The sequence below is a fragment of the Schistocerca americana genome, chromosome 1 (assembly GCF_021461395.2).
Source record: "Schistocerca americana isolate TAMUIC-IGC-003095 chromosome 1, iqSchAmer2.1, whole genome shotgun sequence".
NCBI lineage: Eukaryota > Metazoa > Arthropoda > Insecta > Orthoptera > Acrididae > Schistocerca > Schistocerca americana.
This window is the reverse complement of record NC_060119.1, coordinates 105844406-105857690: the sequence shown is the minus strand read 5'-3', so window position 1 is coordinate 105857690 and position 13285 is coordinate 105844406. Positions and strand designations below refer to the sequence as shown.

The 13285-nt window shown below is 45.7% G+C and overlaps 1 non-coding gene across 1 annotated transcript; it reads right to left on the bottom strand.

Annotated features, from left to right (window-relative positions):
• Positions 1-12486: 12486 nt before the first annotated feature.
• On the bottom strand, positions 12487-12561 carry Trnas-cga. The gene has a single exon. It is a non-coding gene; the product is annotated as a tRNA-Ser (tRNA).
• Between the last annotated feature and the right edge of the window lie 724 nt (positions 12562-13285).

Below are 13285 nucleotides of genomic sequence, written 5' to 3'. Positions count from 1 at the left end.
GTGGTCGCTTTCATTCTAAAGCAAGTGTATAAGTTCAAACCGGATTTCTTTTTTTCTAGATCACTGATACTATTTGAGTTATTGTCATTTTGTCTTTTGGAAATAGTGAGTGGAGTTGTGGACGATAGAAAATGGAGTGCCAAGTGGACAAATCGGAACGTGTTGTTCTGTTTGAGTTCAGTAGAGAGATAACAGCAGCAGAGGCAGTCAGAAACATTTGCGCCGTGTATGGGGATAATGCCAGTGGAAAGAGCACGGCACGAAAATGGTTTCCCCGTTTTAAGGAGGATCGTTTTGACATTAGTGTCTTCCCACATTCAGGAAGACCTTCGGGGTCCCTACTGATCCATGTCAGCGTTCTTGAGAACAGACAAATGTGATGAAATGTGATCATTCCACCATCGTGTAACATTTTCATGCAATGGTCAGGTTCAGAAATTGGGTGTATGGGAACCGCATGCTCTAAACCAAAAACACAAAATCAGTGGGTGGCCATATATGCATTTCTGCTTGCTTTAGTCATCAATTGGTTCGTGAACAACGACGGCCACTTCTATCCTGCATTGTTAATGGTGACGAGAAATGGCATCTTTATGCTAAAATAAGGAAAAGAAAGGAATGGCTGAGCCCAAACAAAGCAGCAACTACGCCTACAAACATCTGCGCGCATCCACAATAGATAATGTTACGCATCTGGTGGAACAACGACAGTGTGGTGTACCACGAATCGCTTCCCCGAGGTGTAACCCTCACTGCTGATATTTATTGTCGGCAACTGAGACGCAGCCCAAGAACAACGACCAGGAAGACTGCGTGAAGTGACGCCACTCCACGATAACGGCCGCCCGAATTCCGACAGACTGACAGAAAACACTACACAGAAGTTAGGTTGGGAAGTCACTCAGCAACCTTCGCTCTCTATCGAACAAGGTGCGACGAGCTTCCTTCCTGGATGAAAATGCGCTCCGAACATTGCCCGATCAATTCTTCGTCTTAAGACAACGTGATTTCTACAGTCGCGTAATCGAGAAGTTATCCCAGCGTTGGCAGACTGTTGTAAATAGCGAAGGAGATTGCATTATTGATGATTAAAGACTCTCTTATACGAGGTATATTCAAAAAAACTCCGGAAGATTCGTAATTTCGCGGCCATTGTGTGTGGGAGCGAAATGCAGTTGGCATCCATGTACATGCCAGTGTTTAATGTGTAACTTCCGGAAGTTTCATTGCTGTATGTCTGTTACTTATTGTTCAGTGTTGTTTTGAGTAGAATGCTGAGTCAAACAGCTTGCGAATTTCAAGATGGCATATGGCAGAAATAGAAGAGCAGCGCGTCTGCATTAAATTTTGCGTGAACCTCAGGAAACTCCTTACAGAGACGCACAAAATAATGCACGAAGCCTAAGGTGATGAGTGCTTAAACCGTACTCGGTGTTACGAACGTTTCACACAGTTTAAAAATGGCCGGACGGAAGTTAAAGATGGTCCTAGTTCGGGACGGCCTTCGGCATCTACAGACGCCAACGAAATTGTGGTAAAAATACCTTTCATTAATAAAAATCTTTTCTATGTGTACTGTAAAAAAAGTCAGAGCCGCCACCCAGTTCCGTGTCGGCGAATGGAGTGCGCCCCAGTGTACATTTTATTTTATGAAGTCAATACAGCCAAATGACAGTACATACATACATTAGGTTCTTTGGGCACTCTGCATAACGATTTAGGTACTTGTCGCTTCCTGCGATGAGCTCGAATACACCCTCCTGGTAAAAATCCCATCCTTGCGTGTTCAGCCACGTTGCTGTAAAGTGTTTCGCATCCTCGTCTCAAGTGAAATGCCTGTCTCCTAGGTGCACGTTCAAGTGAAGAAAAAAGGTGAAAGTCGCTAGGAGGGAGGTCTGGGCTGTAGGGACGGTGGACGATGACGTTCCAGTGAAACTGCTTCAACAGCGTGGTGGTCTTCTCGGCAGCATGAGGTCGTGCGTTGACGTGAAGGAAGATGACGCCCTCGACGGGAAGTTCTGACCGTTTCCTCAGATTGTTTCGCACAGTCGTGTCGAGATGTCGCAGTATCGGTCAGCGTCACTGACTTCCCTCTTTCGAAAAACTCCACAAGTGTGAAAACTGCGCTGTCCCAAAGCACTGTGGCCATCACCCTCCCGGGAACAAGCGTCACCTTAAGCTTCTGGAGGTGGGGTGTTTCCACTCTACTGACGACCGCTTACCGCTGGTGGTGTAGTGGTGGGTCCATGTTTCGTCATCCATGACAATGTGGTGAAGTTATCTGTTCCCTTCAGTGTAGAACCGTTGCAAAAGTTTCACACTTGCCCTCATACGTTTCTTATTGTGTTCGTTGATCAGATTTCGTGGAGGCCATCGGGAACAAACCATTACGGTGCTGCAGAATATTGTGAACAATGTTACGAAAGTTTCGTGACGATATTCCCAATTCTACCTTCGTATTCCGCAGAGTGATCCTCATGTTGTCCTAAATGAGCTCATCCATGAGAGCGGTGTTCAGATCTGTTGATATCGTGCTGGCCGCGCGGGATTAGCCGAGAGTTCTAAGGCTGTAGTCATGGACTGTGCGTATCGTCCCGGCGGAGGTTCGAGTCCTCCCTCGAGCATAGGAGTGTGTGTTTGTCCTTAGGATAATTTAGGTTAAGTAGTGTGTAAGCTTAGGGACTAATGACCTTAGCAATTAAGTCCCATAAGATTTCACACACATTTGAACATTTGATATCGTGCTGGGTTGGCCACTGCGATCCTCGTTGGTGATGTTTTCTCTAGCGACCGCAAACTTTCGACAGCATTCTACGATATGCTGGCGGGAGATTACTCTCTCTTAAACCGCTACCAGCTCCCGGTGAATTCCAGCCGCGGTTACATGGTTCGCCCTCAGAAATTGAATAAGTGAGTGGATTTCTTGGCGAAACCAGTTGTCCAATCGAGCAGCCACTTGTGTATATGTACAACTAGCGCTATAGGTGCGGGTATTTCAAACTGCACAGCTCCCAACAGCATGTATCAGAATTACCGCACAGTACAAACTTCTCTATAACAGACGAAACTCCACTAGATAACAACAATTTAAGGTACATTATCTTCTTTTATGAATATTGATTTAATACTTTGGGGGACGTATGAATCTTGAGCTTTACAACCTCCGTCATGCTGCGTATGGTGACCTTCTAACCTTATTTTCTAATCAATCTTCAAACATTCATCCTCGGCTGACGTTTTTCTATGTAGCGCCAGGCGATGGTTATTTGCAAGTGTCATTGACATTCTGAAAAGATTCTAGGAAGTTTAATACTACGAAGCGCAGTGCCTGTAATTCTATGTGGACACGTATTTAAATCAGTGACCGATAGCTTATTTTACATAGCATATAGTCTTCTCGGATACTACTCTAAGTGTACGCATGTTGACGTCAGTTGGATAGGTCTACAGCCCATTGGGAATACCGGCGCTCTAAACTTTTTAAATAGCGTTTCGCGAGATAAACGTCTTCTTCCCTCTCGCTATTCCAATTTGAGCTCATGAAGCATTTCCGTAAAACTCGGCGGTTTATTGAATTTACCGGAAAAAAATCTAACAGCACGCCTCTGAATTGCTTCGATGTCTCTCTTTAATCCGACCGTAGTCGACCATTCGCTTTCCCTACAACCGACGTTACGTTTCGTGTCACTTTGCAACGATACACCTAGATACGTAGGTTGGAACTTAAATAGAGGCAACTCTGCTGTGGAGACACTGTGCAATGGAATTTACTATTGTCGCTGATAGCACACGTTTTTGACATACCTACTTTACCTCCGAGCAAATGGACTCGCCCGTCCCACGACACCGGCGTGCGCACAATCGAAGGAAAAACAGTTACTTGTGAGCGAGCTGTCTAACGTAACGGTGTCACTATGTTTCCGAAACAGCAACAACGGAGCTGGATCAAGATTGAATGTGCCAGAGGTCGTACAGCACGACAGTTTCATCAAGATCTTCTAGACGCGTGCGGGGAATCGGCATTGCCGTACAGAGCAATGGCACGTTGGGTAAAAGCCTTCAACGAAAGTCGGCAAACTGTGGCAGACATGCACCGGGCAGGTCGTCCTAGCGTCTCTGAAGAAGTAGTGCATGCCGTTGCCGCGTTAGTGGACACTGATCGACGCCATACGATTCGTGAGCTCGCCCACGAAACCGGATTGGCGCACCCTGAAGGAACGCCTGGGCATGCGAAAAATTGCGTCACGATGGGTTCCGCATGACTTGACGCAAATGCAGAAATGGATGCGTTACGACGCTGCTCAGACGCACTTGGAGCGCTATGAGCGCGAAGGAGAGGCTTTCTTACGCCGTATCGTAACACTGGATGAAACATGGGTCACATCGGACGAGCCAAAACTGAAACGCCAGTCCAACGAATGGCGTCATTATGGGTCGCCGCGAAAGTCGGAAGTGCATCAGAGCCCCAGTATGGTGAAAGTTATGGTGATTCCCGTTTAGGACTGTGATGGTGTTATGCTAACGCATTACGTTATTCCACGGCAGGCCGTCAATGCACACTGTTCGTTTTTGGAGCATCACATGCAACCAACTTTGCGAAAGAAGCTGCGACACTTTCTGCGCAACCCGCCCTTTTTTTGCACGACAACGCGCGGGCGCATACAGCGCAAGCTGTGGCTGCTCTGTTCGGTCAATGGGACTGGGAAGTGCTGTACCATCCACCATACCCCCCGGACTTAAGTCCTTGGGACTTAGATTTGATTCCGAAGACGAAGGAACCACTTCGTGGCATTCGCTTCAGAACTGTTCCAGAGATTGGATAGGCAGTAGACCGCTCCATTCGCACCATCAACAGAACAGGCTCTGCTAACGGTATACTGCGCCTTCCACATGGCTGGCGACGGGTTCTACACAACGCTGGTGACTACTTTGAAGGACAGTAAAATGTGGAAACATGTAACCCTTTTGTATCGGTTGTGAATAAATAGTTGTCACTATTGAAGTTCCAACCCTCGTATTTAATTGCACGTATTCTGGAAATTCAGCTGATGTCAACAGTAAGGTCCAAGCAGTTGGCTAGTACTACTGGACTTTGGCAACGGGATTTACTTGTCCAACACACTGAACACAAACGTACAACACGTCACACACGAGCCTAAAAAATACAAAGACATCATCACCCGACTAAGACTTTGCAAGACAATAAGGGATGGCGCCAATGTTCGTTAATCGGAGAAAGGTAGACCTATCTATATGTTTTGGACATCTCTCTCCTGTTATGGTACCATCTGAAACAGCAAAACTCAAATACACAAACAAGCATCCTGAAACTTACTAGAAACAGAATAAATACGAACCTAGGAAGAACGGAAACAGCAATTAACAGAGAAGGACAGGGAGGGAAATCGGTCGAAGGAACTATCCTGGCATTCGTCTTAATCGGCTGAGGAAATACACAGAAAATCTAAACGTACGCGGCCGGACGGCGATCTGAACATCGATCTTCTAGGATGCCAGCCCATAGCCTTTAACCACTGCGCCACATCTCACTCGTACAAAAGTCATGAGCTCCATGATCACTATTTTCTAGACACTGAGGCGCACACCAGCGGTGTCAACCACAGATTTGGTTTCGCTTTCACACTCCGTGAAAACAGCAGCTACAATTCTGCTTGAAACGCCACGGAAAAGTACCTCACCATCTCTACCCCCACCACCACACCAGCCATCCAAATGGGTGTGATACAGCAATTAAAACCACAGCGAAGTTTCGTCCCGTCAGAACATCGCACCCGAATGAAGTGGTGATTAGCTTTGGGAAACGAAATTACACCACGTTCGTTGTACGCAGTTTACGACACGTAAATACGGACCGAGGTTTCGGCGCAGCCATCTCGGTGGCTAAAGCAATTTAGACCTCCGCAGCGCAGACAGCAAAACCACTCCCGTTGCTGCGGCTGGAACTGTGCTGGAAATTTATACCGACGTCCACGCGATTACGCGGAACCCAATATGGCCGGCAGTGATATCGTTCGTTTATTGCGCTGTCCCGGCTCTGAAACAGGGGCGCCATTTCTCTTTATGACTGGTGGTGGAGCACGGAGCGCTAAACTGAGCTACATGGACGTAATTTAGAATTTCGCCCCAGACAGCCGAAACTGTACAGAGGAGCAGACTTGCCGCGTTACATTTTCGGTCATTATCGGTAATTAGTCTGATTTAACGGGTAAACGCAAAGAGACTGAGGTCAGAAGGGAAAATAAGTTCTTACCTCTGCCATCTGCAATTCACACTGCGCTTCGAGGAAGAGGGTATGGTATGTTTCATTGAGTGTATAAGCGTCACCCCTATCTTTACATAAACAAAATTTCTTACACATGATACAACAACCAAGTTTGACCTTTTTAAGGCCACATTCATGTAATAATGTTTGTATAACATTTCCGCCATTTCACTGTACAAACTTCTTTACTTAATATTACTATCATGATTTTGGCCTAAAGCCATTATCAAGTACAACAATGTCGGGTGTAAGTAGACTTTGTTAAGTTATCGTCAAGATCAATTGAAATTTCCATAAATCTTGACAATGACTTCTCTTAACAGAGTCTAATTATACCTAACACTATTGTAATGATAAAGGCTTAAAGTCGAAATTATGATAGTAATATACACTACTGGCCATTAAAATTGCTACACCAAGAAGAAATGCAGATGATAAACGGGTATTCATTGGACAAATATATTGTACTAGAACTGACATGTGATTACATTTTTACGCAATTTGGGTACATAAATCCTGAGAAATCAGTACCCAGAACAACAACCTCTGGCCGTAATAATGGCCTTGATACGCATGGCATTGAATCAGAGTTTGGATGGCGTGTACAGGTACAGCTGCCCATGCAGCTTCAACACGATACCACAATTCGTCAAGAGTAGTGACTGGCGCATTGTGACGAGCCAGTTGTTCGGCCACCACTGACCAGACGTTTTCAGTTGGTGAGAGATCTGGAGAATGTGCTGGCCAGGGCAGCAGTTTCTGAATCCAGAAAGGCCTGTACAGGACCTGCAATATCCGGTCGAGCATAATCCTCTAGAAATGTAGGGTTTCGCAGGGATCGAATGAAGGGTAGAGCCACAGGTCGTAACACATCTGAACTGTAACGTCCACTGTTCAAAGTGCCGGAGGTGAGAGAGACATCTGCGCGGTGTAGCAATTTTAATGGCCAGTAGTGTAAAATAAAGAAGTTTGTAGAGTCAAATGGCGGAAATTTATTCACATAGTGATGTTTCTTTATGGTTAATACTCTTAACGCATTTTGTTTACTAACATATTCGTAGAAGCAACGCTACATTTTTGTGTCTTGAAAAAATTAATACTGTGATGTAACGCTAGACGCTGTTTCGATGCGAAATTACGGAAAACTACCGAGATGACACATCGACAGCAACGTAAACATCGCAAAATGGAACTGGAAGTGCACTGTAATTGTCATTTCGAACAATTTTAGCCATGTTTGTGAAATTATGTCATTGCAAATATTAAGAGGCACTATATTTATATCACTCTACTCGTCTATCAAAGAACTTGATAATATTATTTAAAAGAAAGAATATCATTCCATTAAAATATAACATCTTTGATTCAGATTCCTGTTAAATAAAACAATTACGAGTGTCAACCATGCTGCAAAATACTCGCAACTTCTAATACTCTCTTCTGCCTCACCATTTTCTTAATATTTTCAACTCCTTTGTTACGATCTTCGTTAACCGCGCTGCTGCTACGGTCGCAGGTTCGAGTCCTGCCTCGAGCATGGATGTATGTGACGTCCTTAGGTTGGTTAGGTTCTAAGTCTAGGGGACTGATGACCTCAGATGTTAAGTCTCATAGTGCTCAGAGCCATTTGAAACATTTGTATTTCAACGTTTTTTTACCGTTACATTCGCAGACTTACCACAGGGAGGATGGCAGCGTGTATGCACCGATACCAGCTGCTACTTGTCCAACTTTATATTCACGGTCCATACGTGAATGGTGTGCTTCAAGGCTGAAGAACTTCCGTAGACACTACCCTGAAAAATCGAGTCTCAGAATTTTCTTAACTAGCTGTAGTACGGTATTTCCTGGCTTTCTTTGAATATCTGCCAGTTTACATTATCATTCGTTATATATCTGTTAAGGAACAGGTTTAAATCGCGAAGTTCGCCCTATACTTCCTCCAATACGCCTTCATCTTCTCAATATTTTTTTCTTTCCCCTCTACTGGTGCCAGATTTTCTACGCGGCCTTTCTGGAATTACCGAGAGAGGTGGCAGAGGGGTAGGGCAGCAGACGAGCTTCCGGGAGGACCAGAACGCAATTCCCCTACCGGTCACCCACTTAACGGTTTCCCGTGGTTTCACTAAAACGCTAAAGCTATACTGACCAGCCAGAACATTATGACCACATTCAGCATGAATAACAGTGGCGATGCGTCCCGGCATGGAAGCAATGAGGCCTTGGAAGGTCGCTGGAGGGAGTTGGCACCATATCTGCTCACGAAAGTCACCTAACTCCCGTAAATTCCGGGAAGGAGGGCGATGAGCTCTGACGCCACGTTCCAATCACGTCCCAGATGTGTTCGATCGGGTTCAGGTCTGTCGAGCTTGGGACCAGCACATCAACTGGGACTCACCACTTCGTTCCTCGAACCACTCCATCACACTACTGGCCTTATGACATAGCGCTATATCTTGTCGAAAAAAGCCATTGCAGTCGGGAAACACAATCGTCAGGGCGTGGTGTACGTGGTCTGCAACCAGTGTACAATACTCCTTCGCCGCCATGGAGCCTGTCACGAGTTCCACTGGACCCACGGATGCACACTTGAATGTTCCCCGAGCATAATGGAGTCGCCGGCAGTACAGGTGTCAAGGAGCTGTTCCCCTGGAAGACGACGGATTCGCGCTCTCCCATCGGGATGATGAAGATAGGGTCTGACGTTAGTTCCGCGACAGTTCGCTGACTGTCCTGCTTTACCAGTCTGCCCAGCCTGTGACGTCTGTACCTGTAATCCCACGACGTCTTGACGTGGTTTTACCCTGGTTTCGCCACGTGTTGAAGACACTCACCACAGCACCCCTACAACAGCCGACAATTCGTGCGGTTTCCGAAATACTCGAGCCGCGCCTCCGAGCCATCATAATCTGCCCTCGGTCAGTCTCAGATAGGATCGCGCACCTTTCCCATTCTACACACAGACAGCACGCTCAAGGATAGTACATGGACCGTGCTTGTGTCTGACAAGCAGTCATTCCTCACCAGGTGACGCTTTATCGCCTGGACGTGTATATATCTACAGTACGTCGGTGGTCATAATGTTCTGGCTGATCCGTGTACGTAATGAAGAACTGCAAAAGGATCCGACAAAAAACCAAGCTTGTGCTCCCTCTGTAATGAACTCTTTATGGACGGGAGGTTAAATACTGATCTTCCTGACTACTTACCTACTCCTTAATTCTGGTTCTCAACTTTCGTCTGTTTTCAATTACTTCTTTATTTATACCTACTTTTTGTAAGCCTCCGTGAACGTTTCTGAACCACTTGGGATTGTCTTTTAATGTTTTCTCTCGTCACTGTGCTCAAAGAAACTCTCCTCTTTTGGAGTACTGCTGCGTGGTCTGGGATCCTTACCAGATAGGATTAACAGAGTACATCGAGAAAGTTCTAAGGGGAGCACCACGTTTTGTATTATCGAGAAATAAGGAAGAGAGTGTCACGGAATGATACGGGATTTGAGATGGACACCATTAAAACAAAGGCATCTTTCATTGGGGCGGAATCTTCTCACCAAATTTTAATCTCCAACTTTTCCACCGAATGCAAACATATATTATTGACCCTGACTCATATAAAGAGAAACGATCATCATAATAAAATAAGGGAAATCAGAGCTCGCACGGAAATAGCTTGGTATTCGTTTTCTCCGCGCGTAGCTCGAGAATGGAATAACAGAAAATTATTGTGAAGGCATTTAAGCGTGATTTGCAGAATATCCATGTAGATATAGGTGCAGATTTATCTCTCGCATAGTCACTTTGATGCGGTCACTGTAAAATGTTTAACTTTGTTGACGGAGCAACAGTTTCACCCCTGCTTGCACCACTTCATCACTATCAAAGTGAGATCCTCGAACGCGCTCTTCAAGATTTGGAAACAGGCGAAAATCGAGTGGGGCCAAGTCGGGACTGTCTGGAAGATGACTGATGAGAGTGAACCCAAAGCATCAGTTTGTTGCAGATGTCGCAGCGGTTGTGAGTAGTCGGGCATTGTTATGCTGAAGGAGGTGCTCCATGTGTAGACGAAATCTTCGAATTCGAAACTCTTATTATAGCACGCTGTTTCTAACGTACGAACATAGTTACCTTACACACCGCTATGTTTCACGCTACAATTCGGAGCTCTCTAGCGGCAGATGGGAGCAAATATGTAAACATGAAGAAGGGTCGTATGTCGGGCGACAGTCAGGTTGCTATCCCACTGCTGTCCGCGGCGTCTCCAGACACGTCTTCAGCCTGGAATCCCTTTCACTGGACTACAACTGTCTTCAGCGATGAGTTCCACCTCGAACTGAGCACCGATGACCAGTGAATACAAGTCTGGAGACACCACGGACAGTGGTGGGGAACCAAACTAACTGTCCCCCGCCATACGGCCCGACAATCAGGAGTGATGTCTGGTTGTTTTTGTTTGTTGTGGTCTCCAGTCCTGAGACTGGTTTGATGCAGCTCTCCATGCTAACCTATCCTGTGCAATCTTCTTCATCTCCCAGTACTTACTGCAACCTACATCCTTCTGAATTTGTTTAGTGTATTCATCTCTTTGTGTCCCTCTACAATTTTTACCCTCCACGCTGCCCTCCAATGCTAAATTGGTGATCCATTGATGTCTCAGAATATGCCCTACCAACCGATCCCTTCTTCTAGTCAAGTTGTGCCACAAACGTCTCTTCTCCCCAGTCCTATTCAATACCTCCTCATTAGTTGCGTGATCTACCCACCTAATCTTCAACATTATTCTGTAGCACCACATTTCGAATGCTTCTATTCTCTTCTTGTCTAAACTATTTATCGTCCACGTCTCACTTCCATACCTGGCTACACTCCATACAAATACTTTCAGAAACGACTTCCTGACACTTAAATCTATACTCGATGTTAACAAATTTCTCTTCTTCAGAAACGCTTTCCTTGCCATAGCCAGTCTACATTTTATATCCTCTCTACTTCGATCATCATCAGTTATTTTGCTCCCCAAATAGCAAAACTCCTTTACTACTTTAAGTGTCTCATTTCCTAATCTAATTCCCTCAGCATCACACGACTTAATTCGACTACATTCCATTATCCTCGTTTTGCTTTTGTTGATGTTCATCTTATATCCTCCTTTCAAGACACTGTCCATTTCGTTCAACTGCTCTTCCAAGTACTTTGCTGTCTCTGACAGAATTACAATGTCATCGGCGAACCTCAACGTTTTTATTTCTTCTCCATGGATTTTAATACCTACGCCAAATTTTTCTTTTGTTTCCTTTACTGCTTGCTCAATATACAGATTGAATAGCATCGGGGAGAGGCTACAACCCTGTCTCACTCCCTTCCCAACCACTGCTTCCCTTTCACGTGCCTCGACTCTTCTAACTGCCATCTGGTTTCTGTACAAATTGTAAATAGCCTTTCGCTCCCTGTATTTTACTCTGCAACCTTCAGAATTTGAAAGAGAGTATTCCAGTCAACATTGTCGAAAGATTTCTGTACAAATGCTAGTAACGTAGGTTTGCCTTTTCTTAATATACCTTCTAAGGTAATTCGTACGGTCTGGAATGTAATTTCTTTTCATAGCAGGACCGCTTTGATTGTCATTCGCGGCATCTTATAGCACAGAAGTACGTCGACGGCATTGTCTGCACCATTTTGTTGCCTTGCATGGTAAGCCATTCTGGGCTTACATTTCAGCGAGGTAATGTCCGCCCGCACACGGCGAGCGTTTCTACTGCTTGTCTTCGTGCTTGCCAAACCCTGCTCCGGTCAGTAGCAAAGTCGTCGGATCTCTTCCCGCCTGAGAACGACTGGAGCATTGTGGCCAGAATCCTCCAACCATCTCGGGATTTTGACGATCTAATGCCCCAATTGGACAGAAGTTGGCGCTATATCCCTCAGAGGCCATCCAACAACTATGAAAAACTGTGTACCTATGGGCCAGAGCTGGACCAACATGTTCCTGACTTGCTCAATTTGTGTAGCTCTTTCTCTTGTATAAATCATCCATTATTTCTGAAATTGTGGTCAGTTGTCTTTCTGTACACGTACATCAAATCTACCGATTTCTTCTGCTGGAGTTTGATGTCGGTGAACCTAATCATCAAGGATAAAACAACGAGGTTTACTAGGAGATTTTCACTCTGTGCGTTGATATGAAACTTCCTGGCAGATTAAAACTGTTTGCCGGACCGAGACTCGAACTCGGGACCTTTGCCTTTCGCGGGCAAGTGCTCTACCAACTGAGCTACCCAAGCATGACTCACGCCCCCTCCTCACAGCTTTACTTACCTCGTCTCCTACTTTCGAAACTTTACAGAAGCTTTCTTTCAACAGTGCTAGTTCTGCACGGTTCGCAGGAGAGCTTCTGTAAAGTTTCGAAAGTAGGAGACGAGGTAAGTAAAGCTGTGAGGAGGGGGCGTGAGTCGTGCTTGGGTAGTTCAGTTGGAAGAGCACTTGCCCGCGAAAGGCAAAAGCCCCGACTTCGAGTCTTGGTCCGGCACACAGTTTTAATCTGCCAGGAAGTTTCATATAAGGTTTACTATTCTTGCTACATACTAACAAGTACTCAGTTTCACTTGAATTATCTAATCAGCTCTTTCGGATAATTATTTCGCGGTGCGTCTTTCTTTTGTCTTGGAGTGTATGTTAAACTGTTTACAGAGTTTTTTGTGCTATGGGTACGGTAACCACACGATGAGCTCAGCCTCTGAGAGGTTGCGTTAGCAGACAGCGCGTACACAGGGTCAGCGCCAAACGTGGCCCCCGCGTTTTTCCAGGCAACGCGGCTGCCCATGTGATTTACCGCAGGGCTGCTGCGGCTATCGCAGACACGCTGCATATTCATGGCCGGCGGCAGGTGGGCTCCGGGCAGTGGCGGCCGCATCGCTCCACAGACCTCCCATCGGGGTTGCCTTATTTGCCCGCCCATCCAGCGTATCTCTACTGCCCAACTCGTGCTCGCACCACACTCCTAGTTTCT